A 6,000-nucleotide genomic window follows, 5' to 3' on the forward strand; every position below is an offset into this window, starting at 1 on the left:
ATTTTATCTATAGTATCATAAAATATTAGAACTGTGTCCCAGCACTAAAATAAGGTACAGTTTTAACATTTTCTAGGTTAAAGGTTGTTATTATTCTTCATAAAAGTGTAATTAATTTCTTACATAAAATCCTACCCTAGAAAATCATGACTGCCCTTCTGCCATAAAACATGGAGATCATTTTTGGTTGTATGGCCAATCTGACCCTAGGATATAACTGGGAAAACTCAAGAGGATTTTACCTACACCCAACTCCCGCAATTCACTGCACCTATGCAGAGTCCCTATTGACTTCAGTCAGGCTCCACACAGACACAGCCGCCCATGAATTGCAGCATCAGGACCACAGTTTCCTCTATGTCCCGTACAGCACCAAGCACTGGGAGAACCTATACATAAGAAAGAGCCAAGGTAGGGCCCATCAGATCCACAAAGTTATAGGTGGATAATAAGAATGGAATGTGGGTTCCCCTCAAAGACCCCCCCCCCCCCCCCTTGCAGTCACTGCGGCTATTTCATTCATTTCAATGCACAGTGGAATCACCGGATTCTCTTTTTCAGTTGTTAACCCATATATTCAGAAAGGAATATGCAAATTCTAGTCTCAAAAAAAAAAAAAAGCAAAACATCTGATCTTTTAGAATGTAACTGTATGTGAGATTTCATTGTTTAAACATTTTATCCATTCTAGAATATTAAAAAATAAACAAAATGGTAATACTTTTAAGAAGGTTAGTAATAAATGATTTGCTATTTAAGCCATTGTTCTTAAAATGAAAAGAACAGAATTGTACTGAGTACAAATCAAGTTTCACCCCAGTGGATTTTGAAGTGGCCACCATCAGGGGATTATTACAATAAATTATTATAATGGTAATACATACAAGTATTTCCAAAGATATGGCAGCTACAGCTTTATATATTAGTTTTCTCTGAAAATAATAGCAAAATACAGTTTTGTAGCACATTTAATTAGGATTACATTGTATAAACATGACTGGAGAGAGTAAAATCTCTGTGGTTTTAAATTGAAACCCTCATGTTTTTAGTGCACATTTTAGCTAATCCTTCAAGGTAGAGTATTGCTAATGTTTTCATTTTACTGTACATAAACATCTGCCCTGATTCTGCAAGGTGCCAAGAACCCTGGTCTCATACTGATGTCGGTGGGTGTCTAAGGTGCTTAGAACCTGGCAAGAGGGGACACAGCACCTTGTGAGGTTGGCCGCTATATTATTAAGATCATTACTGCAATACTTTGACCAACAACAGGTTATGATTGTGGCAGTGAATAGTTTTAATCTTTTCTACATGCTCAATCTGGACAGAACATGCAGAAAAATAAGTTTACATAGCATAAAGGATCTATTTTATACCACCCATTCCCTGCATTCAGGGAGTGTGGAAATGGCATCCCTAATTTACCACCTTTTGGCTAGGTAGTTCAAGACATGCTTTATCAACAACTAGGCGGTCACAAACATCATGTTATGGGACCCACCCGCACTCATCGTTCAGAACCCTCTGTAAAACTTAACCACAACAAGGGAGTTAGGAATTTATACCCTTATTTTTGAGGCGTCATCTAGGCCCAAGCCAGGAAGTCCCAAATTGCAATTTTGGTTTTGTCTCTCTCTGTGGGATATGGTAAATATGTCACCCCTCCCTGCCTCAGCTGCCCCATCTCACAGAGATATTAAAAGGACTAGTTAATGTATATAAAGCTTTGGGAAGGTGTATTAAGTGCTAAGTATTATGTAGATTGAAGCTCTTTCATAGCGTTGTAAGATATTTTTAAATACTATACAATGCAAGACTTATATTTGTGGTTGGTGTGTGAATACATTGGGTCGTCACAAACCCAGACTGGAATAAGAGCTCTCTGTAAACTTGAAAACTTGTGTCTCTCACCAACAGAAGTTGGTACAATAAAAGATATTACCTCACCCACCCTGTCTCTCTAATATCCTGGGATCAACATGGCTACAGGAACACTACAAACAGAAAATTAGTTAGCAGACATTGCCAAGATGGACTTCTGCACATTAAAGGGACTTTGTTTTTTTCCAGGTCTTTGGGGTCCCCTTAGGGCCTCATCAAGCTACCATTGAAGCCCATGTGAATTTTGTCATTAAACTTCAATTAGAGCAGGATCAAGCCTTAATGGTCATTGGACCTCTGCTGAAACAGGACATGATGCATGAGGAGGGCTCTGCTAAGTGAAATGAGAATGGGGAGAGCATGAGGGATTTTTTTTATTTTATTTTATTTTATTACACTTATTCTTTACATTATAGATGTGCACAACCTGGGGGCTCCATTTAATGTTTAGCTACTGTGCCAATGCAGGCTCTGGAAATATCCAAGATACACAGTAATTGTTGGATATGCTGTGAACAGATTAATGGTTAAATACAGTCTATATTCTAACTCCATAACATGAAAGGTGGTTAGCTGCATTGTGTCTCTTTATCTTCATTCTGCTTCACAGCAAGCAACCCAGTGACTATATTAGAAGTAGTACATATTTGCCTATAGAGGTGACTTTGTAGTAAAAAAAACAAAAATAAAACAAAAATTATAGTGAAACTTCCCTTAACTGACCACTGAAGCGACTGAAAGAGCTTCTTTTTGGAGGCAGTCAGCTAACAATGGTGTAGCAGACATTCATACATACATTCAGGAATATTTGGGGGGTCTCTAATGACAGGAAAGTTATTTAAGAAGGTTGGCCTCTTGTGTTGATTTCAAAGTACACCTCTACCCTGATAGAACGCTGTCCTCAGGAGCCAAAAAATCTTACCGCGTTATAGGTGAAACCGTGTTATATTGAACTTGCTTTGCTCTGCCGGAGTGCGTAGCCCCGCCCCCCCCGGAGCGCTGCTTTACCGCATTATATCCGAATTCATGTTATATTGGGTCGCGTTATATCGGGGTAGAGGTGTAACTGCTGTGCATGGGCAGTAGTTTTAACCCCAATCAAGAGCACAATGTTATTTTTCTGCAAATAAGTCTTTCCATGATCAACTGATTACTGCGATGTATACCTTTTGCAATCCTGTTAGTTTGGCGGTTTTCAGGACCCTTTAATTGATAGTGCTAATGCCCGCTTTCATTTTAAAAGGTTTCTAGCCTTTGTTATGAAGGCAGCCTCCAAACTATAGGCCAAGTGCTAGGGTTTAAACTTTGTCAGAATGAGTTTTTCTTAGAACCACTGGCTACTCAGTCCCCACTACCTCTGAACATCAGCATTTTGAGCCATGAACCAAAGGATATGGGTCAACTCCAATGTTTGGAAGCGATCTCCAATAAATCTGTGGATTTTGAAAATCACCAGTATATTGAATTTTTTTTTTTCCCTGCTCAAGAAGAGGCAGTTCAATAGGTCAAACAGCTCAGCTGTAGGCTGCGGTACTGGGCTGCACAAGAGGAGAACATGGCCTCTCCCAAGCCTCCTGGGGAGTAGAAAGAAGGACCCAGCCAACCTTGGCATCAACAGTTGCCTTGACAGGACAACGAAGAACAACAAGGGCATATCATCATAATGGGAAAGAGATGGCGACAAAAAGGAAGGAATTGCAGGGAAGGGAGAGATAGCAAGAGGGAAGAGATGAAGATTTGGGGAGTCTATGGAGAGGAAATGTTCAGAGAGAACAAAAAAGGGGAGCAAAGGGAAAGAGAAACATAACATGAGAGAGCTAAGAGAGGTGGAGAGGAGAGAATAATAATGATGCACTTTTTACAGTACCTTCCAAATGAGTATTTTCAATCATTCTAATTAACCTTCACAACATCTTTGCGAGATAAGGCAGTAGTTTATCTAGTTTGTAGAAACAGCAGCACACATGACCATACTTCCCCCAGGGCACATAGGAAAGAGACAACAATGGGAGGAAAGAAAAGGAAAGACACAAAAAGTGAAAGAACAACAAGCAGAAAACAGCAGACAAATATGAAAGACATTGGAATAGAGATGGACACAGAATGAGTCAGAGATGGACGGAGAGGAAAAATGTATAAAGAAACAAGAGAATCGGGGGCGAGAGGGAGGGAGGGACATATCCTTTAAGCCAGTCAGCGGTATTTCTTGTGGTTTCTTTATTTTAACAATATATTTATCTGGCAGATTTCCTATATCTGTTTGGATGGGGAAAAAGTTGACATGACTATTTTGCATGACTATATTATCTTAGTATCACGGGCTAGTCTGAATTCTACAGATAAAACGTAGATAAAAAGAGACCAAAAAACAAAATCTACACTTTGCTAGAATGCTCACAAAAGCATCCATCAGATAGGGGCCTAAAAGCACCCACACTTCTGCATTATTTGAAGAACTGTTCCCTGAAATGTTTTTTTCAAATGTTGTCAGCTACAGTACACAGAGCCTAAGCAGTCAGGCTCCGCTTCACCTACCTCCAGCAAAGGAGGCGTTTTATCCTAAGATCATGTCACTTTCCCAATCCCTACAAGACTGTTTTAAATAATCAGTTAAGGGGGGTGGGTGGGACTGGGACAAAGTTTGGCCTTGCTCTGAAAGCCTAAGATCCATATGAATGTCTCTCCACCTCAGTGTACACATTCACCCAGGTATGAGGATATCTGAATTTTCCAGGAAGTTACACAAACCTAATACTACCTCAGTGACAGTAACAGTAGTTAAAAGCAGCTGAGTAGACTATAGGAGCTACCAGCTCCATCTCGCAGTGGAGCCACTGCAATACCCAGGTACTGGGAATTTTTCTGAAATTGTGATGAGAAGAACAGGATACTTTTCTGCTACCCTATAATCTTTCCATACACTTCAATTTCCAAACATCATTTAGATATGTGCTAGAAAAACTGAACAAAGCAGCAAACACCATTTGGTTCACCTACAATATGAGACGCATTCAGCATGAAGATATCTGCCACACTATTCTACCAATTTTCTCCTTATAATCTGCAAGCAGTGAATTTCTCTGATTCTTGCAGCACTTTTGGCTATTTTCCCCAAACAGACACATATATGTATATAATAAAACAATTCCACACAATGCCACTCTCCATGGAACCATGAAGAATTTTATTTTTCTATTTGTCTTTTATACTTTCTTGCAATTTCTGCAAAAAAATTCAAACAACTCAGCCTTTCCTGAAACCATATAGAAAGGATACTTTTTGCTAGAAACCTCTCCTCTTATAATGTGCCAATTTAATTTCACAAGCTGAAGTAACAAGGAAGTCACATAGCCTTAGAAACAATACAGAGAAGAATGAAAAGAAGAAACGGAACTACTGTTTTAAAATCGGACTCTTTGTTGTCTAAGCAGTGGCACACTGGACACAGAATCCATTAAAGTTCTATATAAACTACTAAGTGGGCCAAATTCTTCTCTCCCTTATACCTTCACGGCCCCACTAAGCAGCTGCATGTGTAAGAGCACATAATCCCACTATAACCTCTTTCCCATTTATGCATGTTTATTGATTTAATTTTTACAATCGTATATTAATTGTTGGTAAATTTTCAGTAGTGTTTAAGTGACAGACACCTACGTCCCAGGGAAAGTCAAAGGGATTTAGGTGCCTCTGTCACTTAAGAATTTTTGAAAATGTTACCGTGTGACTTATTTTTGTTGTCACCCTGTCTTTGTTGTACTATTTGAGGTATAGCCGCCTTGGGATTCCTTAACAGGGCTTCTATTAATGTTCCTGTATTTGTGCAACGTGCTACTTTCATCAGGGAATTAAACAGACACAATCGAGGCAAATTTTCATTTACACTAGGGTAGGGTTACCATACGTCCGGTTTTTCCCGGACATGTCCGGCTTTTCGGCAATCAACCCCCCGTCCGGGGGGAATTGCCGAAAAGCCAAACATGTCCAGGAAAATGCCGGCGGGGCACTTCCTCTCCCGCGGCTGCTCTGCTCCGCTCCTCCCCTCTCAGACTTTAAGAGTCGGGCTGCCCGAGCCAGCGCTACCGGCTTCGGGCAGCCCCCCATGCCTCCGGACCCCGA

The 6,000-nt window shown here is 40.2% G+C and overlaps 1 protein-coding gene across 3 annotated transcripts in view; it reads right to left on the bottom strand.

The window, feature by feature from the left end:
- The window catches only part of KLF12 (Kruppel like factor 12), a 341,374-nt gene that overhangs the window by 266,672 nt on the left and 68,702 nt on the right, over positions 1-6,000 (bottom strand). The gene's annotated exons all lie outside the window — the stretch shown is intronic.

Source organism: Terrapene carolina, unplaced genomic scaffold, assembly GCF_002925995.2.
Source record: "Terrapene carolina triunguis isolate 2854851 unplaced genomic scaffold, T_m_triunguis-2.0 Scaffold21, whole genome shotgun sequence".
Lineage (NCBI taxonomy): Eukaryota > Metazoa > Chordata > Testudines > Emydidae > Terrapene > Terrapene triunguis.